At 46.7% G+C, this 23,302-nt stretch overlaps 14 pseudogenes; all 14 read right to left on the bottom strand.

The window, feature by feature from the left end:
* Positions 1-1,244: 1,244 nt before the first annotated feature.
* LOC142473917 (U1 spliceosomal RNA) lies at positions 1,245-1,417 on the bottom strand (annotated as a pseudogene).
* Positions 1,418-2,845: 1,428 nt separating this feature from the next.
* Positions 2,846-3,018, bottom strand: LOC142473916 (U1 spliceosomal RNA; annotated as a pseudogene).
* A 1,419-nt stretch (positions 3,019-4,437) lies between these two features.
* On the bottom strand, positions 4,438-4,610 carry LOC142473915 (U1 spliceosomal RNA; annotated as a pseudogene).
* Positions 4,611-6,020: 1,410 nt separating this feature from the next.
* LOC142473914 (U1 spliceosomal RNA) lies at positions 6,021-6,193 on the bottom strand (annotated as a pseudogene).
* Positions 6,194-7,613: 1,420 nt separating this feature from the next.
* LOC142473913 (U1 spliceosomal RNA) lies at positions 7,614-7,786 on the bottom strand (annotated as a pseudogene).
* Positions 7,787-9,198: 1,412 nt separating this feature from the next.
* On the bottom strand, positions 9,199-9,371 carry LOC142473912 (U1 spliceosomal RNA; annotated as a pseudogene).
* A 1,416-nt stretch (positions 9,372-10,787) lies between these two features.
* LOC142473911 (U1 spliceosomal RNA) lies at positions 10,788-10,960 on the bottom strand (annotated as a pseudogene).
* A 1,413-nt stretch (positions 10,961-12,373) lies between these two features.
* Positions 12,374-12,546, bottom strand: LOC142473910 (U1 spliceosomal RNA; annotated as a pseudogene).
* A 1,410-nt stretch (positions 12,547-13,956) lies between these two features.
* LOC142473909 (U1 spliceosomal RNA) lies at positions 13,957-14,129 on the bottom strand (annotated as a pseudogene).
* A 1,410-nt stretch (positions 14,130-15,539) lies between these two features.
* LOC142473908 (U1 spliceosomal RNA) lies at positions 15,540-15,712 on the bottom strand (annotated as a pseudogene).
* A 1,411-nt stretch (positions 15,713-17,123) lies between these two features.
* Positions 17,124-17,296, bottom strand: LOC142473905 (U1 spliceosomal RNA; annotated as a pseudogene).
* A 1,407-nt stretch (positions 17,297-18,703) lies between these two features.
* Positions 18,704-18,876, bottom strand: LOC142473904 (U1 spliceosomal RNA; annotated as a pseudogene).
* Positions 18,877-20,286: 1,410 nt separating this feature from the next.
* On the bottom strand, positions 20,287-20,459 carry LOC142473903 (U1 spliceosomal RNA; annotated as a pseudogene).
* A 1,404-nt stretch (positions 20,460-21,863) lies between these two features.
* On the bottom strand, positions 21,864-22,036 carry LOC142473902 (U1 spliceosomal RNA; annotated as a pseudogene).
* Between the last annotated feature and the right edge of the window lie 1,266 nt (positions 22,037-23,302).

The following is a 23,302-nucleotide window of genomic DNA, read 5'->3' as shown; positions in this document are numbered from 1 at the left end:
AGGATCAGCTTAGGCCATTCCATGCAAACATTTGTGCAGCAGCGAATATTTGTCAAACAACATAGATCCAAGACAGCCCCTCCCCCGCCCATCCAACAAGCACCCAGAGAAGCCAAGCTTCGCCGCAAGGTACTTCTTCTTGGTTTTAAAAGGAAGAAGCAATCACTTTGAACACCGCTCAGCTCTGTCATTTCAGCTGGCGGAGAGACAGGGGGACACCATATTTCTGGGGTGGCTTTCTTCATCTACCCTACCTGCCGGCACTCACTTTTTCTGACCTCCACTGACACCTGCTGCTGCTGCTGCTGCTGCTGCTGCTGCTGGAGAGGTGCCCTGTCCTGCTGGCACACTTGTCACTTTGCCCTTTACCAGCATAGCTGCTTACCTGGCATTTGCATAAATATAGAAGCAAGCTAACACTGTCTGCTGCTCCCTGGATAGAGATAGATAGATAGATAGATATTGTTTTTTGCACCACTCAGCAGATAGTTTGCAATCTGTTGGTTTTAAATGCCGCTCTTTGTTACTTTGGAGCCTAGAAACTCTAGAACGTACTGTATACTCCCTTTGTGATATCATCACATGGGGTGGTCTGGCTACAGAGACCCATACATACCATGTAGAACTAGGGTGGGGAGGGGGTGAAATAAAAACCCCATATCCTGCAAGGAACGGCCATTTAAAAAAAAAAAATGAATCCAGATTTGTTTGTAAATGTGCTGCTTTATACAATATTTCAAAAGGCATCAAACATACAATTGTGACTTTGAAATCACCTATACATTGTGTATTGCACTTATCTCAGTATAATAATAGAGAGATTCGTATCTCAAACCAAAAAAAGAAAAGAAAACAATCAGCCAGAGAGGTGGACATTGGAAAGAGAGGGATACATTTTTACTGCTGCTGCTGCTGCTGCTGCAGCGACTCATATTCTACAGTTCTTGGCCCTTTTTGTTTAGAATGTTTTTTTCATGAATTATATGTGTTTCCCTATTTCCCAATCCACCTGAATTTATTCCTAAATGTCTGCGCAGGTGCCTAATTGTCATTTCTCCCTGTTTGAGATGTTGCTACCTGGCTAGTTGGGTTTGCTCCTTTTATGCCACAGTTATTGACCAGGCCCAAAGCCCAAGCAGTGGCAATAGCAGCTTGTCTGAACAAACACCTGTGCTGTGGGTGGTGGTGGTTGTTGTTGTTGTTGTTGTTGATTTTTGTTTCTGTTTTTTCTAACAGTCGAAAAACAGGGGAGAGCGCGCACGCAGTCCCCCACTACCAGAAATTGTGCAGTCGAGTTTCCCGCATGTGGGGAAATCGCAGAGGTCAGCTAGCTCCAAGTGCAATGAGCAAGCCTCGCTCTGGGAGAGCCACCTGCAGGATCGTGGCTGCATAATTTACTCCTCTGCCAGGTAAGTATGAGTTGGAATGGCGCTGGGGGGCAACTAGCCCTGTCCCAGGACAAGTGTCACCCTTGTGGAGAGAGCAGCTTGGTCATTGGTGCAGTGGCAGCAGCAGCAGCAGCATCCAGCAGCGGCAAGCACCACAGTAGCTGAGGCCTAGTATCTGAGCCAGAACCTGCAGCAAGGATCAGCTTAGGCCATTCCATGCAAACATTTGTGCAGCAGCGAATATTTGTCAAACAACATAGATCCAAGACAGCCCCTCCCCCGCCCATCCAACAAGCACCCAGAGAAGCCAAGCTTCGCCGCAAGGTACTTCTTCTTGGTTTTAAAAGGAAGAAGCAATCACTTTGAACACCGCTCAGCTCTGTCATTTCAGCTGGCGGAGAGACAGGGGGACACCATATTTCTGGGGTGGCTTTCTTCATCTACCCTACCTGCCGGCACTCACTTTTTCTGACCTCCACTGACACCTGCTGCTGCTGCTGCTGCTGCTGCTGCTGCTGGAGAGGTGCCCTGTCCTGCTGGCACACTTGTCACTTTGCCCTTTACCAGCATAGCTGCTTACCTGGCATTTGCATAAATATAGAAGCAAGCTAACACTGTCTGCTGCTCCCTGGATAGAGATAGATAGATAGATAGATATTGTTTTTTGCACCACTCAGCAGATAGTTTGCAATCTGTTGGTTTTAAATGCCGCTCTTTGTTACTTTGGAGCCTAGAAACTCTAGAACGTACTGTATACTCCCTTTGTGATATCATCACATGGGGTGGTCTGGCTACAGAGACCCATACATACCATGTAGAACTAGGGTGGGGAGGGGGTGAAATAAAAACCCCATATCCTGCAAGGAACGGCCATTTAAAAAAAAAAAATGAATCCAGATTTGTTTGTAAATGTGCTGCTTTATACAATATTTCAAAAGGCATCAAACATACAATTGTGACTTTGAAATCACCTATACATTGTGTATTGCACTTATCTCAGTATAATAATAGAGAGATTCGTATCTCAAACCAAAAAAAGAAAAGAAAACAATCAGCCAGAGAGGTGGACATTGGAAAGAGAGGGATACATTTTTACTGCTGCTGCTGCTGCTGCTGCAGCGACTCATATTCTACAGTTCTTGGCCCTTTTTGTTTAGAATGTTTTTTTCATGAATTATATGTGTTTCCCTATTTCCCAATCCACCTGAATTTATTCCTAAATGTCTGCGCAGGTGCCTAATTGTCATTTCTCCCTGTTTGAGATGTTGCTACCTGGCTAGTTGGTGGGTGGGTGGGTGGGTGGGTGGGTGCTCCTTTTATGCCACAGTTATTGACCAGGCCCAAAGCCCAAGCAGTGGCAATAGCAGCTTGTCTGAACAAACACCTGTGCTGTGGGTGGTGGTGGTTGTTGTTGTTGTTGTTGATTTTTGTTTCTGTTTTTTCTAACAGTCGAAAAACAGGGGAGAGCGCGCACGCAGTCCCCCACTACCAGAAATTGTGCAGTCGAGTTTCCCGCATGTGGGGAAATCGCAGAGGTCAGCTAGCTCCAAGTGCAATGAGCAAGCCTCGCTCTGGGAGAGCCACCTGCAGGATCGTGGCTGCATAATTTACTCCTCTGCCAGGTAAGTATGAGTTGGAATGGCGCTGGGGGGCAACTAGCCCTGTCCCAGGACAAGTGTCACCCTTGTGGAGAGAGCAGCTTGGTCATTGGTGCAGTGGCAGCAGCAGCAGCAGCATCCAGCAGCGGCAAGCACCACAGTAGCTGAGGCCTAGTATCTGAGCCAGAACCTGCAGCAAGGATCAGCTTAGGCCATTCCATGCAAACATTTGTGCAGCAGCGAATATTTGTCAAACAACATAGATCCAAGACAGCCCCTCCCCCGCCCATCCAACAAGCACCCAGAGAAGCCAAGCTTCGCCGCAAGGTACTTCTTCTTGGTTTTAAAAGGAAGAAGCAATCACTTTGAACACCGCTCAGCTCTGTCATTTCAGCTGGCGGAGAGACAGGGGGACACCATATTTCTGGGGTGGCTTTCTTCATCTACCCTACCTGCCGGCACTCACTTTTTCTGACCTCCACTGACACCTGCTGCTGCTGCTGCTGCTGCTGCTGCTGCTGCTGCTGGAGAGGTGCCCTGTCCTGCTGGCACACTTGTCACTTTGCCCTTTACCAGCATAGCTGCTTACCTGGCATTTGCATAAATATAGAAGCAAGCTAACACTGTCTGCTGCTCCCTGGATAGAGATAGATAGATAGATAGATATTGTTTTTTGCACCACTCAGCAGATAGTTTGCAATCTGTTGGTTTTAAATGCCGCTCTTTGTTACTTTGGAGCCTAGAAACTCTAGAACGTACTGTATACTCCCTTTGTGATATCATCAGTCTGGCTACAGAGACCCATACATACCATGTAGAACTAGGGTGGGGAGGGGGTGAAATAAAAACCCCATATCCTGCAAGGAACGGCCATTTAAAAAAAAAAAATGAATCCAGATTTGTTTGTAAATGTGCTGCTTTATACAATATTTCAAAAGGCATCAAACATACAATTGTGACTTTGAAATCACCTATACATTGTGTATTGCACTTATCTCAGTATAATAATAGAGAGATTCGTATCTCAAACCAAAAAAAGAAAAGAAAACAATCAGCCAGAGAGGTGGACATTGGAAAGAGAGGGATACATTTTTACTGCTGCTGCTGCTGCTGCTGCAGCGACTCATATTCTACAGTTCTTGGCCCTTTTTGTTTAGAATGTTTTTTTCATGAATTATATGTGTTTCCCTATTTCCCAATCCACCTGAATTTATTCCTAAATGTCTGCGCAGGTGCCTAATTGTCATTTCTCCCTGTTTGAGATGTTGCTACCTGGCTAGTTGGTGGGTGGGTGGGTGGGTGGGTGGGTGCTCCTTTTATGCCACAGTTATTGACCAGGCCCAAAGCCCAAGCAGTGGCAATAGCAGCTTGTCTGAACAAACACCTGTGCTGTGGGTGGTGGTGGTTGTTGTTGTTGATTTTTGTTTCTGTTTTTTCTAACAGTCGAAAAACAGGGGAGAGCGCGCACGCAGTCCCCCACTACCAGAAATTGTGCAGTCGAGTTTCCCGCATGTGGGGAAATCGCAGAGGTCAGCTAGCTCCAAGTGCAATGAGCAAGCCTCGCTCTGGGAGAGCCACCTGCAGGATCGTGGCTGCATAATTTACTCCTCTGCCAGGTAAGTATGAGTTGGAATGGCGCTGGGGGGCAACTAGCCCTGTCCCAGGACAAGTGTCACCCTTGTGGAGAGAGCAGCTTGGTCATTGGTGCAGTGGCAGCAGCAGCAGCAGCATCCAGCAGCGGCAAGCACCACAGTAGCTGAGGCCTAGTATCTGAGCCAGAACCTGCAGCAAGGATCAGCTTAGGCCATTCCATGCAAACATTTGTGCAGCAGCGAATATTTGTCAAACAACATAGATCCAAGACAGCCCCTCCCCCGCCCATCCAACAAGCACCCAGAGAAGCCAAGCTTCGCCGCAAGGTACTTCTTCTTGGTTTTAAAAGGAAGAAGCAATCACTTTGAACACCGCTCAGCTCTGTCATTTCAGCTGGCGGAGAGACAGGGGGACACCATATTTCTGGGGTGGCTTTCTTCATCTACCCTACCTGCCGGCACTCACTTTTTCTGACCTCCACTGACACCTGCTGCTGCTGCTGCTGCTGCTGCTGCTGCTGGAGAGGTGCCCTGTCCTGCTGGCACACTTGTCACTTTGCCCTTTACCAGCATAGCTGCTTACCTGGCATTTGCATAAATATAGAAGCAAGCTAACACTGTCTGCTGCTCCCTGGATAGAGATAGATAGATAGATAGATATTGTTTTTTGCACCACTCAGCAGATAGTTTGCAATCTGTTGGTTTTAAATGCCGCTCTTTGTTACTTTGGAGCCTAGAAACTCTAGAACGTACTGTATACTCCCTTTGTGATATCATCACATGGGGTGGTCTGGCTACAGAGACCCATACATACCATGTAGAACTAGGGTGGGGAGGGGGTGAAATAAAAACCCCATATCCTGCAAGGAACGGCCATTTAAAAAAAAAAAATGAATCCAGATTTGTTTGTAAATGTGCTGCTTTATACAATATTTCAAAAGGCATCAAACATACAATTGTGACTTTGAAATCACCTATACATTGTGTATTGCACTTATCTCAGTATAATAATAGAGAGATTCGTATCTCAAACCAAAAAAAGAAAAGAAAACAATCAGCCAGAGAGGTGGACATTGGAAAGAGAGGGATACATTTTTACTGCTGCTGCTGCTGCTGCTGCAGCGACTCATATTCTACAGTTCTTGGCCCTTTTTGTTTAGAATGTTTTTTTCATGAATTATATGTGTTTCCCTATTTCCCAATCCACCTGAATTTATTCCTAAATGTCTGCGCAGGTGCCTAATTGTCATTTCTCCCTGTTTGAGATGTTGCTACCTGGCTAGTTGGGTTTGCTCCTTTTATGCCACAGTTATTGACCAGGCCCAAAGCCCAAGCAGTGGCAATAGCAGCTTGTCTGAACAAACACCTGTGCTGTGGGTGGTGGTGGTTGTTGTTGTTGTTGTTGTTGATTTTTGTTTCTGTTTTTTCTAACAGTCGAAAAACAGGGGAGAGCGCGCACGCAGTCCCCCACTACCAGAAATTGTGCAGTCGAGTTTCCCGCATGTGGGGAAATCGCAGAGGTCAGCTAGCTCCAAGTGCAATGAGCAAGCCTCGCTCTGGGAGAGCCACCTGCAGGATCGTGGCTGCATAATTTACTCCTCTGCCAGGTAAGTATGAGTTGGAATGGCGCTGGGGGGCAACTAGCCCTGTCCCAGGACAAGTGTCACCCTTGTGGAGAGAGCAGCTTGGTCATTGGTGCAGTGGCAGCAGCAGCAGCAGCATCCAGCAGCGGCAAGCACCACAGTAGCTGAGGCCTAGTATCTGAGCCAGAACCTGCAGCAAGGATCAGCTTAGGCCATTCCATGCAAACATTTGTGCAGCAGCGAATATTTGTCAAACAACATAGATCCAAGATAGCCCCTCCCCCGCCCATCCAACAAGCACCCAGAGAAGCCAAGCTTCGCCGCAAGGTACTTCTTCTTGGTTTTAAAAGGAAGAAGCAATCACTTTGAACACCGCTCAGCTCTGTCATTTCAGCTGGCGGAGAGACAGGGGGACACCATATTTCTGGGGTGGCTTTCTTCATCTACCCTACCTGCCGGCACTCACTTTTTCTGACCTCCACTGACACCTGCTGCTGCTGCTGCTGCTGCTGCTGCTGCTGGAGAGGTGCCCTGTCCTGCTGGCACACTTGTCACTTTGCCCTTTACCAGCATAGCTGCTTACCTGGCATTTGCATAAATATAGAAGCAAGCTAACACTGTCTGCTGCTCCCTGGATAGAGATAGATAGATAGATAGATATTGTTTTTTGCACCACTCAGCAGATAGTTTGCAATCTGTTGGTTTTAAATGCCGCTCTTTGTTACTTTGGAGCCTAGAAACTCTAGAACGTACTGTATACTCCCTTTGTGATATCATCACATGGGGTGGTCTGGCTACAGAGACCCATACATACCATGTAGAACTAGGGTGGGGAGGGGGTGAAATAAAAACCCCATATCCTGCAAGGAACGGCCATTTAAAAAAAAAAAATGAATCCAGATTTGTTTGTAAATGTGCTGCTTTATACAATATTTCAAAAGGCATCAAACATACAATTGTGACTTTGAAATCACCTATACATTGTGTATTGCACTTATCTCAGTATAATAATAGAGAGATTCGTATCTCAAACCAAAAAAAGAAAAGAAAACAATCAGCCAGAGAGGTGGACATTGGAAAGAGAGGGATACATTTTTACTGCTGCTGCTGCTGCTGCTGCAGCGACTCATATTCTACAGTTCTTGGCCCTTTTTGTTTAGAATGTTTTTTTCATGAATTATATGTGTTTCCCTATTTCCCAATCCACCTGAATTTATTCCTAAATGTCTGCGCAGGTGCCTAATTGTCATTTCTCCCTGTTTGAGATGTTGCTACCTGGCTAGTTGGTGGGTGGGTGGGTGGGTGCTCCTTTTATGCCACAGTTATTGACCAGGCCCAAAGCCCAAGCAGTGGCAATAGCAGCTTGTCTGAACAAACACCTGTGCTGTGGGTGGTGGTGGTTGTTGTTGTTGTTGTTGATTTTTGTTTCTGTTTTTTCTAACAGTCGAAAAACAGGGGAGAGCGCGCACGCAGTCCCCCACTACCAGAAATTGTGCAGTCGAGTTTCCCGCATGTGGGGAAATCGCAGAGGTCAGCTAGCTCCAAGTGCAATGAGCAAGCCTCGCTCTGGGAGAGCCACCTGCAGGATCGTGGCTGCATAATTTACTCCTCTGCCAGGTAAGTATGAGTTGGAATGGCGCTGGGGGGCAACTAGCCCTGTCCCAGGACAAGTGTCACCCTTGTGGAGAGAGCAGCTTGGTCATTGGTGCAGTGGCAGCAGCAGCAGCAGCAGCATCCAGCAGCGGCAAGCACCACAGTAGCTGAGGCCTAGTATCTGAGCCAGAACCTGCAGCAAGGATCAGCTTAGGCCATTCCATGCAAACATTTGTGCAGCAGCGAATATTTGTCAAACAACATAGATCCAAGACAGCCCCTCCCCCGCCCATCCAACAAGCACCCAGAGAAGCCAAGCTTCGCCGCAAGGTACTTCTTCTTGGTTTTAAAAGGAAGAAGCAATCACTTTGAACACCGCTCAGCTCTGTCATTTCAGCTGGCGGAGAGACAGGGGGACACCATATTTCTGGGGTGGCTTTCTTCATCTACCCTACCTGCCGGCACTCACTTTTTCTGACCTCCACTGACACCTGCTGCTGCTGCTGCTGCTGCTGCTGCTGCTGGAGAGGTGCCCTGTCCTGCTGGCACACTTGTCACTTTGCCCTTTACCAGCATAGCTGCTTACCTGGCATTTGCATAAATATAGAAGCAAGCTAACACTGTCTGCTGCTCCCTGGATAGAGATAGATAGATAGATAGATATTGTTTTTTGCACCACTCAGCAGATAGTTTGCAATCTGTTGGTTTTAAATGCCGCTCTTTGTTACTTTGGAGCCTAGAAACTCTAGAACGTACTGTATACTCCCTTTGTGATATCATCACATGGGGTGGTCTGGCTACAGAGACCCATACATACCATGTAGAACTAGGGTGGGGAGGGGGTGAAATAAAAACCCCATATCCTGCAAGGAACGGCCATTTAAAAAAAAAAAATGAATCCAGATTTGTTTGTAAATGTGCTGCTTTATACAATATTTCAAAAGGCATCAAACATACAATTGTGACTTTGAAATCACCTATACATTGTGTATTGCACTTATCTCAGTATAATAATAGAGAGATTCGTATCTCAAACCAAAAAAAGAAAAGAAAACAATCAGCCAGAGAGGTGGACATTGGAAAGAGAGGGATACATTTTTACTGCTGCTGCTGCTGCTGCTGCAGCGACTCATATTCTACAGTTCTTGGCCCTTTTTGTTTAGAATGTTTTTTTCATGAATTATATGTGTTTCCCTATTTCCCAATCCACCTGAATTTATTCCTAAATGTCTGCGCAGGTGCCTAATTGTCATTTCTCCCTGTTTGAGATGTTGCTACCTGGCTAGTTGGTGGGTTGCTCCTTTTATGCCACAGTTATTGACCAGGCCCAAAGCCCAAGCAGTGGCAATAGCAGCTTGTCTGAACAAACACCTGTGCTGTGGGTGGTGGTGGTTGTTGTTGTTGTTGTTGATTTTTGTTTCTGTTTTTTCTAACAGTCGAAAAACAGGGGAGAGCGCGCACGCAGTCCCCCACTACCAGAAATTGTGCAGTCGAGTTTCCCGCATGTGGGGAAATCGCAGAGGTCAGCTAGCTCCAAGTGCAATGAGCAAGCCTCGCTCTGGGAGAGCCACCTGCAGGATCGTGGCTGCATAATTTACTCCTCTGCCAGGTAAGTATGAGTTGGAATGGCGCTGGGGGGCAACTAGCCCTGTCCCAGGACAAGTGTCACCCTTGTGGAGAGAGCAGCTTGGTCATTGGTGCAGTGGCAGCAGCAGCAGCAGCAGCATCCAGCAGCGGCAAGCACCACAGTAGCTGAGGCCTAGTATCTGAGCCAGAACCTGCAGCAAGGATCAGCTTAGGCCATTCCATGCAAACATTTGTGCAGCAGCGAATATTTGTCAAACAACATAGATCCAAGACAGCCCCTCCCCCGCCCATCCAACAAGCACCCAGAGAAGCCAAGCTTCGCCGCAAGGTACTTCTTCTTGGTTTTAAAAGGAAGAAGCAATCACTTTGAACACCGCTCAGCTCTGTCATTTCAGCTGGCGGAGAGACAGGGGGACACCATATTTCTGGGGTGGCTTTCTTCATCTACCCTACCTGCCGGCACTCACTTTTTCTGACCTCCACTGACACCTGCTGCTGCTGCTGCTGCTGCTGCTGCTGCTGGAGAGGTGCCCTGTCCTGCTGGCACACTTGTCACTTTGCCCTTTACCAGCATAGCTGCTTACCTGGCATTTGCATAAATATAGAAGCAAGCTAACACTGTCTGCTGCTCCCTGGATAGAGATAGATAGATAGATAGATATTGTTTTTTGCACCACTCAGCAGATAGTTTGCAATCTGTTGGTTTTAAATGCCGCTCTTTGTTACTTTGGAGCCTAGAAACTCTAGAACGTACTGTATACTCCCTTTGTGATATCATCACATGGGGTGGTCTGGCTACAGAGACCCATACATACCATGTAGAACTAGGGTGGGGAGGGGGTGAAATAAAAACCCCATATCCTGCAAGGAACGGCCATTTAAAAAAAAAAAATGAATCCAGATTTGTTTGTAAATGTGCTGCTTTATACAATATTTCAAAAGGCATCAAACATACAATTGTGACTTTGAAATCACCTATACATTGTGTATTGCACTTATCTCAGTATAATAATAGAGAGATTCGTATCTCAAACCAAAAAAAGAAAAGAAAACAATCAGCCAGAGAGGTGGACATTGGAAAGAGAGGGATACATTTTTACTGCTGCTGCTGCTGCTGCTGCTGCAGCGACTCATATTCTACAGTTCTTGGCCCTTTTTGTTTAGAATGTTTTTTTCATGAATTATATGTGTTTCCCTATTTCCCAATCCACCTGAATTTATTCCTAAATGTCTGCGCAGGTGCCTAATTGTCATTTCTCCCTGTTTGAGATGTTGCTACCTGGCTAGTTGGGTTTGCTCCTTTTATGCCACAGTTATTGACCAGGCCCAAAGCCCAAGCAGTGGCAATAGCAGCTTGTCTGAACAAACACCTGTGCTGTGGGTGGTGGTGGTTGTTGTTGTTGTTGTTGTTGATTTTTGTTTCTGTTTTTTCTAACAGTCGAAAAACAGGGGAGAGCGCGCACGCAGTCCCCCACTACCAGAAATTGTGCAGTCGAGTTTCCCGCATGTGGGGAAATCGCAGAGGTCAGCTAGCTCCAAGTGCAATGAGCAAGCCTCGCTCTGGGAGAGCCACCTGCAGGATCGTGGCTGCATAATTTACTCCTCTGCCAGGTAAGTATGAGTTGGAATGGCGCTGGGGGGCAACTAGCCCTGTCCCAGGACAAGTGTCACCCTTGTGGAGAGAGCAGCTTGGTCATTGGTGCAGTGGCAGCAGCAGCAGCAGCATCCAGCAGCGGCAAGCACCACAGTAGCTGAGGCCTAGTATCTGAGCCAGAACCTGCAGCAAGGATCAGCTTAGGCCATTCCATGCAAACATTTGTGCAGCAGCGAATATTTGTCAAACAACATAGATCCAAGACAGCCCCTCCCCCGCCCATCCAACAAGCACCCAGAGAAGCCAAGCTTCGCCGCAAGGTACTTCTTCTTGGTTTTAAAAGGAAGAAGCAATCACTTTGAACACCGCTCAGCTCTGTCATTTCAGCTGGCGGAGAGACAGGGGGACACCATATTTCTGGGGTGGCTTTCTTCATCTACCCTACCTGCCGGCACTCACTTTTTCTGACCTCCACTGACACCTGCTGCTGCTGCTGCTGCTGCTGCTGCTGCTGGAGAGGTGCCCTGTCCTGCTGGCACACTTGTCACTTTGCCCTTTACCAGCATAGCTGCTTACCTGGCATTTGCATAAATATAGAAGCAAGCTAACACTGTCTGCTGCTCCCTGGATAGAGATAGATAGATAGATAGATAGATATTGTTTTTTGCACCACTCAGCAGATAGTTTGCAATCTGTTGGTTTTAAATGCCGCTCTTTGTTACTTTGGAGCCTAGAAACTCTAGAACGTACTGTATACTCCCTTTGTGATATCATCACATGGGGTGGTCTGGCTACAGAGACCCATACATACCATGTAGAACTAGGGTGGGGAGGGGGTGAAATAAAAACCCCATATCCTGCAAGGAACGGCCATTTAAAAAAAAAAAATGAATCCAGATTTGTTTGTAAATGTGCTGCTTTATACAATATTTCAAAAGGCATCAAACATACAATTGTGACTTTGAAATCACCTATACATTGTGTATTGCACTTATCTCAGTATAATAATAGAGAGATTCGTATCTCAAACCAAAAAAAGAAAAGAAAACAATCAGCCAGAGAGGTGGACATTGGAAAGAGAGGGATACATTTTTACTGCTGCTGCTGCTGCTGCTGCAGCGACTCATATTCTACAGTTCTTGGCCCTTTTTGTTTAGAATGTTTTTTTCATGAATTATATGTGTTTCCCTATTTCCCAATCCACCTGAATTTATTCCTAAATGTCTGCGCAGGTGCCTAATTGTCATTTCTCCCTGTTTGAGATGTTGCTACCTGGCTAGTTGGTGGGTTGCTCCTTTTATGCCACAGTTATTGACCAGGCCCAAAGCCCAAGCAGTGGCAATAGCAGCTTGTCTGAACAAACACCTGTGCTGTGGGTGGTGGTGGTTGTTGTTGTTGTTGTTGATTTTTGTTTCTGTTTTTTCTAACAGTCGAAAAACAGGGGAGAGCGCGCACGCAGTCCCCCACTACCAGAAATTGTGCAGTCGAGTTTCCCGCATGTGGGGAAATCGCAGAGGTCAGCTAGCTCCAAGTGCAATGAGCAAGCCTCGCTCTGGGAGAGCCACCTGCAGGATCGTGGCTGCATAATTTACTCCTCTGCCAGGTAAGTATGAGTTGGAATGGCGCTGGGGGGCAACTAGCCCTGTCCCAGGACAAGTGTCACCCTTGTGGAGAGAGCAGCTTGGTCATTGGTGCAGTGGCAGCAGCAGCAGCAGCATCCAGCAGCGGCAAGCACCACAGTAGCTGAGGCCTAGTATCTGAGCCAGAACCTGCAGCAAGGATCAGCTTAGGCCATTCCATGCAAACATTTGTGCAGCAGCGAATATTTGTCAAACAACATAGATCCAAGACAGCCCCTCCCCCGCCCATCCAACAAGCACCCAGAGAAGCCAAGCTTCGCCGCAAGGTACTTCTTCTTGGTTTTAAAAGGAAGAAGCAATCACTTTGAACACCGCTCAGCTCTGTCATTTCAGCTGGCGGAGAGACAGGGGGACACCATATTTCTGGGGTGGCTTTCTTCATCTACCCTACCTGCCGGCACTCACTTTTTCTGACCTCCACTGACACCTGCTGCTGCTGCTGCTGCTGCTGCTGCTGCTGCTGGAGAGGTGCCCTGTCCTGCTGGCACACTTGTCACTTTGCCCTTTACCAGCATAGCTGCTTACCTGGCATTTGCATAAATATAGAAGCAAGCTAACACTGTCTGCTGCTCCCTGGATAGAGATAGATAGATAGATAGATATTGTTTTTTGCACCACTCAGCAGATAGTTTGCAATCTGTTGGTTTTAAATGCCGCTCTTTGTTACTTTGGAGCCTAGAAACTCTAGAACGTACTGTATACTCCCTTTGTGATATCATCACATGGGGTGGTCTGGCTACAGAGACCCATACATACCATGTAGAACTAGGGTGGGGAGGGGGTGAAATAAAAACCCCATATCCTGCAAGGAACGGCCATTTAAAAAAAAAAAATGAATCCAGATTTGTTTGTAAATGTGCTGCTTTATACAATATTTCAAAAGGCATCAAACATACAATTGTGACTTTGAAATCACCTATACATTGTGTATTGCACTTATCTCAGTATAATAATAGAGAGATTCGTATCTCAAACCAAAAAAAGAAAAGAAAACAATCAGCCAGAGAGGTGGACATTGGAAAGAGAGGGATACATTTTTACTGCTGCTGCTGCTGCTGCTGCAGCGACTCATATTCTACAGTTCTTGGCCCTTTTTGTTTAGAATGTTTTTTTCATGAATTATATGTGTTTCCCTATTTCCCAATCCACCTGAATTTATTCCTAAATGTCTGCGCAGGTGCCTAATTGTCATTTCTCCCTGTTTGAGATGTTGCTACCTGGCTAGTTGGGTTTGCTCCTTTTATGCCACAGTTATTGACCAGGCCCAAAGCCCAAGCAGTGGCAATAGCAGCTTGTCTGAACAAACACCTGTGCTGTGGGTGGTGGTGGTTGTTGTTGTTGTTGTTGATTTTTGTTTCTGTTTTTTCTAACAGTCGAAAAACAGGGGAGAGCGCGCACGCAGTCCCCCACTACCAGAAATTGTGCAGTCGAGTTTCCCGCATGTGGGGAAATCGCAGAGGTCAGCTAGCTCCAAGTGCAATGAGCAAGCCTCGCTCTGGGAGAGCCACCTGCAGGATCGTGGCTGCATAATTTACTCCTCTGCCAGGTAAGTATGAGTTGGAATGGCGCTGGGGGGCAACTAGCCCTGTCCCAGGACAAGTGTCACCCTTGTGGAGAGAGCAGCTTGGTCATTGGTGCAGTGGCAGCAGCAGCAGCAGCATCCAGCAGCGGCAAGCACCACAGTAGCTGAGGCCTAGTATCTGAGCCAGAACCTGCAGCAAGGATCAGCTTAGGCCATTCCATGCAAACATTTGTGCAGCAGCGAATATTTGTCAAACAACATAGATCCAAGACAGCCCCTCCCCCGCCCATCCAACAAGCACCCAGAGAAGCCAAGCTTCGCCGCAAGGTACTTCTTCTTGGTTTTAAAAGGAAGAAGCAATCACTTTGAACACCGCTCAGCTCTGTCATTTCAGCTGGCGGAGAGACAGGGGGACACCATATTTCTGGGGTGGCTTTCTTCATCTACCCTACCTGCCGGCACTCACTTTTTCTGACCTCCACTGACACCTGCTGCTGCTGCTGCTGCTGCTGCTGCTGCTGGAGAGGTGCCCTGTCCTGCTGGCACACTTGTCACTTTGCCCTTTACCAGCATAGCTGCTTACCTGGCATTTGCATAAATATAGAAGCAAGCTAACACTGTCTGCTGCTCCCTGGATAGAGATAGATAGATAGATAGATATTGTTTTTTGCACCACTCAGCAGATAGTTTGCAATCTGTTGGTTTTAAATGCCGCTCTTTGTTACTTTGGAGCCTAGAAACTCTAGAACGTACTGTATACTCCCTTTGTGATATCATCACATGGGGTGGTCTGGCTACAGAGACCCATACATACCATGTAGAACTAGGGTGGGGAGGGGGTGAAATAAAAACCCCATATCCTGCAAGGAACGGCCATTTAAAAAAAAAAAATGAATCCAGATTTGTTTGTAAATGTGCTGCTTTATACAATATTTCAAAAGGCATCAAACATACAATTGTGACTTTGAAATCACCTATACATTGTGTATTGCACTTATCTCAGTATAATAATAGAGAGATTCGTATCTCAAACCAAAAAAAGAAAAGAAAACAATCAGCCAGAGAGGTGGACATTGGAAAGAGAGGGATACATTTTTACTGCTGCTGCTGCTGCTGCTGCAGCGACTCATATTCTACAGTTCTTGGCCCTTTTTGTTTAGAATGTTTTTTTCATGAATTATATGTGTTTCCCTATTTCCCAATCCACCTGAATTTATTCCTAAATGTCTGCGCAGGTGCCTAATTGTCATTTCTCCCTGTTTGAGATGTTGCTACCTGGCTAGTTGGGTTTGCTCCTTTTATGCCACAGTTATTGACCAGGCCCAAAGCCCAAGCAGTGGCAATAGCAGCTTGTCTGAACAAACACCTGTGCTGTGGGTGGTGGTGGTTGTTGTTGTTGTTGTTGTTGATTTTTGTTTCTGTTTTTTCTAACAGTCGAAAAACAGGGGAGAGCGCGCACGCAGTCCCCCACTACCAGAAATTGTGCAGTCGAGTTTCCCGCATGTGGGGAAATCGCAGAGGTCAGCTAGCTCCAAGTGCAATGAGCAAGCCTCGCTCTGGGAGAGCCACCTGCAGGATCGTGGCTGCATAATTTACTCCTCTGCCAGGTAAGTATGAGTTGGAATGGCGCTGGGGGGCAACTAGCCCTGTCCCAGGACAAGTGTCACCCTTGTGGAGAGAGCAGCTTGGTCATTGGTGCAGTGGCAGCAGCAGCAGCAGCATCCAGCAGCGGCAAGCACCACAGTAGCTGAGGCCTAGTATCTGAGCCAGAACCTGCAGCAAGGATCAGCTTAGGCCATTCCATGCAAACATTTGTGCAGCAGCGAATATTTGTCAAACAACATAGATCCAAGACAGCCCCTCCCCCGCCCATCCAACAAGCACCCAGAGAAGCCAAGCTTCGCCGCAAGGTACTTCTTCTTGGTTTTAAAAGGAAGAAGCAATCACTTTGAACACCGCTCAGCTCTGTCATTTCAGCTGGCGGAGAGACAGGGGGACACCATATTTCTGGGGGTGGCTTTCTTCATCTACCCTACCTGCCGGCACTCACTTTTTCTGACCTCCACTGACACCTGCTGCTGCTGCTGCTGCTGCTGCTGCTGCTGCTGGAGAGGTGCCCTGTCCTGCTGGCACACTTGTCACTTTGCCCTTTACCAGCATAGCTGCTTACCTGGCATTTGCATAAATATAGAAGCAAGCTAACACTGTCTGCTGCTCCCTGGATAGAGATAGATAGATAGATAGATATTGTTTTTTGCACCACTCAGCAGATAGTTTGCAATCTGTTGGTTTTAAATGCCGCTCTTTGTTACTTTGGAGCCTAGAAACTCTAGAACGTACTGTATACTCCCTTTGTGATATCATCACATGGGGTGGTCTGGCTACAGAGACCCATACATACCATGTAGAACTAGGGTGGGGAGGGGGTGAAATAAAAACCCCATATCCTGCAAGGAACGGCCATTTAAAAAAAAAAAATGAATCCAGATTTGTTTGTAAATGTGCTGCTTTATACAATATTTCAAAAGGCATCAAACATACAATTGTGACTTTGAAATCACCTATACATTGTGTATTGCACTTATCTCAGTATAATAATAGAGAGATTCGTATCTCAAACCAAAAAAAGAAAAGAAAACAATCAGCCAGAGAGGTGGACATTGGAAAGAGAGGGATACATTTTTACTGCTGCTGCTGCTGCTGCTGCAGCGACTCATATTCTACAGTTCTTGGCCCTTTTTGTTTAGAATGTTTTTTTCATGAATTATATGTGTTTCCCTATTTCCCAATCCACCTGAATTTATTCCTAAATGTCTGCGCAGGTGCCTAATTGTCATTTCTCCCTGTTTGAGATGTTGCTACCTGGCTAGTTGGGTTTGCTCCTTTTATGCCACAGTTATTGACCAGGCCCAAAGCCCAAGCAGTGGCAATAGCAGCTTGTCTGAACAAACACCTGTGCTGTGGGTGGTGGTGGTTGTTGTTGTTGTTGTTGATTTTTGTTTCTGTTTTTTCTAACAGTCGAAAAACAGGGGAGAGCGCGCACGCAGTCCCCCACTACCAGAAATTGTGCAGTCGAGTTTCCCGCATGTGGGGAAATCGCAGAGGTCAGCTAGCTCCAAGTGCAATGAGCAAGCCTCGCTCTGGGAGAGCCACCTGCAGGATCGTGGCTGCATAATTTACTCCTCTGCCAGGTAAGTATGAGTTGGAATGGCGCTGGGGGGCAACTAGCCCTGTCCCAGGACAAGTGTCACCCTTGTGGAGAGAGCAGCTTGGTCATTGGTGCAGTGGCAGCAGCAGCAGCAGCATCCAGCAGCGGCAAGCACCACAGTAGCTGAGGCCTAGTATCTGAGCCAGAACCTGCAGCAAGGATCAGCTTAGGCCATTCCATGCAAACATTTGTGCAGCAGCGAATATTTGTCAAACAACATAGATCCAAGACAGCCCCTCCCCCGCCCATCCAACAAGCACCCAGAGAAGCCAAGCTTCGCCGCAAGGTACTTCTTCTTGGTTTTAAAAGGAAGAAGCAATCACTTTGAACACCGCTCAGCTCTGTCATTTCAGCTGGCGGAGAGACAGGGGGACACCATATTTCTGGGGTGGCTTTCTTCATCTACCCTACCTGCCGGCACTCACTTTTTCTGACCTCCACTGACACCTGCTGCTGCTGCTGCTGCTGCTGCTGCTGCTGCTGGAGAGGTGCCCTGTCCTGCTGGCACACTTGTCACTTTGCCCTTTACCAGCATAGCTGCTTACCTGGCATTTGCATAAATATAGAAGCAAGCTAACACTGTCTGCTGCTCCCTGGATAGAGATAGATAGATAGATAGATATTGTTTTTTGCACCACTCAGCAGATAGTTTGCAATCTGTTGGTTTTAAATGCCGCTCTTTGTTACTTTGGAGCCTAGAAACTCTAGAACGTACTGTATACTCCCTTTGTGATATCATCACATGGGGTGGTCTGGCTACAGAGACCCATACATACCATGTAGAACTAGGGTGGGGAGGGGGTGAAATAAAAACCCCATATCCTGCAAGGAACGGCCATTTAAAAAAAAAAAATGAATCCAGATTTGTTTGTAAATGTGCTGCTTTATACAATATTTCAAAAGGCATCAAACATACAATTGTGACTTTGAAATCACCTATACATTGTGTATTGCACTTATCTCAGTATAATAATAGAGAGATTCGTATCTCAAACCAAAAAAAGAAAAGAAAACAATCAGCCAGAGAGGTGGACATTGGAAAGAGAGGGATACATTTTTACTGCTGCTGCTGCTGCTGCTGCAGCGACTCATATTCTACAGTTCTTGGCCCTTTTTGTTTAGAATGTTTTTTTCATGAATTATATGTGTTTCCCTATTTCCCAATCCACCTGAATTTATTCCTAAATGTCTGCGCAGGTGCCTAATTGTCATTTCTCCCTGTTTGAGATGTTGCTACCTGGCTAGTTGGGTTTGCTCCTTTTATGCCACAGTTATTGACCAGGCCCAAAGCCCAAGCAGTGGCAATAGCAGCTTGTCTGAACAAACACCTGTGCTGTGGGTGGTGGTGGTTGTTGTTGTTGTTGATTTTTGTTTCTGTTTTTTCTAACAGTCGAAAAACAGGGGAGAGCGCGCACGCAGTCCCCCACTACCAGAAATTGTGCAGTCGAGTTTCCCGCATGTGGGGAAATCGCAGAGGTCAGCTAGCTCCAAGTGCAATGAGCAAGCCTCGCTCTGGGAGAGCCACCTGCAGGATCGTGGCTGCATAATTTACTCCTCTGCCAGGTAAGTATGAGTTGGAATGGCGCTGGGGGGCAACTAGCCCTGTCCCAGGACAAGTGTCACCCTTGTGGAGAGAGCAGCTTGGTCATTGGTGCAGTGGCAGCAGCAGCAGCAGCATCCAGCAGCGGCAAGCACCACAGTAGCTGAGGCCTAGTATCTGAGCCAGAACCTGCAGCAAGGATCAGCTTAGGCCATTCCATGCAAACATTTGTGCAGCAGCGAATATTTGTCAAACAACATAGATCCAAGACAGCCCCTCCCCCGCCCATCCAACAAGCACCCAGAGAAGCCAAGCTTCGCCGCAAGGTACTTCTTCTTGGTTTTAAAAGGAAGAAGCAATCACTTTGAACACCGCTCAGCTCTGTCATTTCAGCTGGCGGAGAGACAGGGGGACACCATATTTCTGGGGTGGCTTTCTTCATCTACCCTACCTGCCGGCACTCACTTTTTCTGACCTCCACTGACACCTGCTGCTGCTGCTGCTGCTGCTGCTGCTGCTGCTGCTGGAGAGGTGCCCTGTCCTGCTGGCACACTTGTCACTTTGCCCTTTACCAGCATAGCTGCTTACCTGGCATTTGCATAAATATAGAAGCAAGCTAACACTGTCTGCTGCTCCCTGGATAGAGATAGATAGATAGATAGATATTGTTTTTTGCACCACTCAGCAGATAGTTTGCAATCTGTTGGTTTTAAATGCCGCTCTTTGTTACTTTGGAGCCTAGAAACTCTAGAACGTACTGTATACTCCCTTTGTGATATCATCACATGGGGTGGTCTGGCTACAGAGACCCATACATACCATGTAGAACTAGGGTGGGGAGGGGGTGAAATAAAAACCCCATATCCTGCAAGGAACGGCCATTTAAAAAAAAAAAATGAATCCAGATTTGTTTGTAAATGTGCTGCTTTATACAATATTTCAAAAGGCATCAAACATACAATTGTGACTTTGAAATCACCTATACATTGTGTATTGCACTTATCTCAGTATAATAATAGAGAGATTCGTATCTCAAACCAAAAAAAGAAAAGAAAACAATCAGCCAGAGAGGTGGACATTGGAAAGAGAGGGATACATTTTTACTGCTGCTGCTGCTGCTGCTGCAGCGACTCATATTCTACAGTTCTTGGCCCTTTTTGTTTAGAATGTTTTTTTCATGAATTATATGTGTTTCCCTATTTCCCAATCCACCTGAATTTATTCCTAAATGTCTGCGCAGGTGCCTAATTGTCATTTCTCCCTGTTTGAGATGTTGCTACCTGGCTAGTTGGGTTTGCTCCTTTTATGCCACAGTTATTGACCAGGCCCAAAGCCCAAGCAGTGGCAATAGCAGCTTGTCTGAACAAACACCTGTGCTGTGGGTGGTGGTGGTTGTTGTTGTTGTTGATTTTTGTTTCTGTTTTTTCTAACAGTCGAAAAACAGGGGAGAGCGCGCACGCAGTCCCCCACTACCAGAAATTGTGCAGTCGAGTTTCCCGCATGTGGGGAAATCGCAGAGGTCAGCTAGCTCCAAGTGCAATGAGCAAGCCTCGCTCTGGGAGAGCCACCTGCAGGATCGTGGCTGCATAATTTACTCCTCTGCCAGGTAAGTATGAGTTGGAATGGCGCTGGGGGGCAACTAGCCCTGTCCCAGGACAAGTGTCACCCTTGTGGAGAGAGCAGCTTGGTCATTGGTGCAGTGGCAGCAGCAGCAGCAGCATCCAGCAGCGGCAAGCACCACAGTAGCTGAGGCCTAGTATCTGAGCCAGAACCTGCAGCAAGGATCAGCTTAGGCCATTCCATGCAAACATTTGTGCAGCAGCGAATATTTGTCAAACAACATAGATCCAAGACAGCCCCTCCCCCGCCCATCCAACAAGCACCCAGAGAAGCCAAGCTTCGCCGCAAGGTACTTCTTCTTGGTTTTAAAAGGAAGAAGCAATCACTTTGAACACCGCTCAGCTCTGTCATTTCAGCTGGCGGAGAGACAGGGGGACACCATATTTCTGGGGTGGCTTTCTTCATCTACCCTACCTACCGGCACTCACTTTTTCTGACCTCCACTGACACCTGCTGCTGCTGCTGCTGCTGGAGAGGTGCCCTGTCCTGCTGGCACACTTGTCACTTTGCCCTTTACCAGCATAGCTGCTTACCTGGCATTTGCATAAATATAGAAGCAAGCTAACACTGTCTGCTGCTCCCTGGATAGAGATAGATAGATAGATAGATATTGTTTTTTGCACCACTCAGCAGATAGTTTGCAATCTGTTGGTTTTAAATGCCGCTCTTTGTTACTTTGGAGCCTAGAAACTCTAGAACGTACTGTATACTCCCTTTGTGATATCATCACATGGGGTGGTCTGGCTACAGAGACCCATACATACCATGTAGAACTAGGGTGGGGAGGGGGTGAAATAAAAACCCCATATCCTGCAAGGAACGGCCATTTAAAAAAAAAAAATGAATCCAGATTTGTTTGTAAATGTGCTGCTTTATACAATATTTCAAAAGGCATCAAACATACAATTGTGACTTTGAAATCACCTATACATTGTGTATTGCACTTATCTCAGTATAATAATAGAGAGATTCGTATCTCAAACCAAAAAAAGAAAAGAAAACAATCAGCCAGAGAGGTGGACATTGGAAAGAGAGGGATACATTTTTACTGCTGCTGCTGCTGCTGCTGCAGCGACTCATATTCTACAGTTCTTGGCCCTTTTTGTTTAGAATGTTTTTTTCATGAATTATATGTGTTTCCCTATTTCCCAATCCACCTGAATTTATTCCTAAATGTCTGCGCAGGTGCCTAATTGTCATTTCTCCCTGTTTGAGATGTTGCTACCTGGCTAGTTGGGTTTGCTCCTTTTATGCCACAGTTATTGACCAGGCCCAAAGCCCAAGCAGTGGCAATAGCAGCTTGTCTGAACAAACACCTGTGCTGTGGGTGGTGGTGGTTGTTGTTGTTGTTGTTGTTGTTGTTGATTTTTGTTTCTGTTTTTTCTAACAGTCGAAAAACAGGGGAGAGCGCGCACGCAGTCCCCCACTACCAGAAATTGTGCAGTCGAGTTTCCCGCATGTGGGGAAATCGCAGAGGTCAGCTAGCTCCAAGTGCAATGAGCAAGCCTCGCTCTGGGAGAGCCACCTGCAGGATCGTGGCTGCATAATTTACTCCTCTGCCAGGTAAGTATGAGTTGGAATGGCGCTGGGGGGCAACTAGCCCTGTCCCAGGACAAGTGTCACCCTTGTGGAGAGAGCAGCTTGGTCATTGGTGCAGTGGCAGCAGCAGCAGCAGCATCCAGCAGCGGCAAGCACCACAGTAGCTGAGGCCTAGTATCTGAGCCAGAACCTGCAGCAAGGATCAGCTTAGGCCATTCCATGCAAACATTTGTGCAGCAGCGAATATTTGTCAAACAACATAGATCCAAGACAGCCCCTCCCCCGCCCATCCAACAAGCACCCAGAGAAGCCAAGCTTCGCCGCAAGGTACTTCTTCTTGGTTTTAAAAGGAAGAAGCAATCACTTTGAACACCGCTCAGCTCTGTCATTTCAGCTGGCGGAGAGACAGGGGGACACCATATTTCTGGGGTGGCTTTCTTCATCTACCCTACCTGCCGGCACTCACTTTTTCTGACCTCCACTGACACCTGCTGCTGCTGCTGCTGCTGCTGCTGCTGCTGCTGGAGAGGTGCCCTGTCCTGCTGGCACACTTGTCACTTTGCCCTTTACCAGCATAGCTGCTTACCTGGCATTTGCATAAATATAGAAGCAAGCTAACACTGTCTGCTGCTCCCTGGATAGAGATAGATAGATAGATAGATATTGTTTTTTGCACCACTCAGCAGATAGTTTGCAATCTGTTGGTTTTAAATGCCGCTCTTTGTTACTTTGGAGCCTAGAAACTCTAGAACGTACTGTATACTCCCTTTGTGATATCATCACATGGGGTGGTCTGGCTACAGAGACCCATACATACCATGTAGAACTAGGGTGGGGAGGGGGTGAAATAAAAACCCCATATCCTGCAAGGAACGGCCATTTAAAAAAAAAAAATGAATCCAGATTTGTTTGTAAATGTGCTGCTTTATACAATATTTCAAAAGGCATCAAACATACAATTGTGACTTTGAAATCACCTATACATTGTGTATTGCACTTATCTCAGTATAATAATAGAGAGATTCGTATCTCAAACCAAAAAAAGAAAAGAAAACAATCAGCCAGAGAGGTGGACATTGGAAAGAGAGGGATACATTTTTACTGCTGCTGCTGCTGCTGCTGCAGCGACTCATATTCTACAGTTCTTGGCCCTTTTTGTTTAGAATGTTTTTTTCATGAATTATATGTGTTTCCCTATTTCCCAATCCACCTGAATTTATTCCTAAATGTCTGCGCAGGTGCCTAATTGTCATTTCTCCCTGTTTGAGATGTTGCTACCTGGCTAGTTGGTGGGTGGG

The sequence above is a fragment of the Ascaphus truei genome (assembly GCF_040206685.1).
Source record: "Ascaphus truei isolate aAscTru1 chromosome 13 unlocalized genomic scaffold, aAscTru1.hap1 SUPER_13_unloc_3, whole genome shotgun sequence".
Classification (NCBI taxonomy): domain Eukaryota; kingdom Metazoa; phylum Chordata; class Amphibia; order Anura; family Ascaphidae; genus Ascaphus; species Ascaphus truei.
The sequence above is the reverse complement of the archived record's forward strand: the minus strand, read 5'-3'. Positions and strand labels throughout refer to the sequence as shown.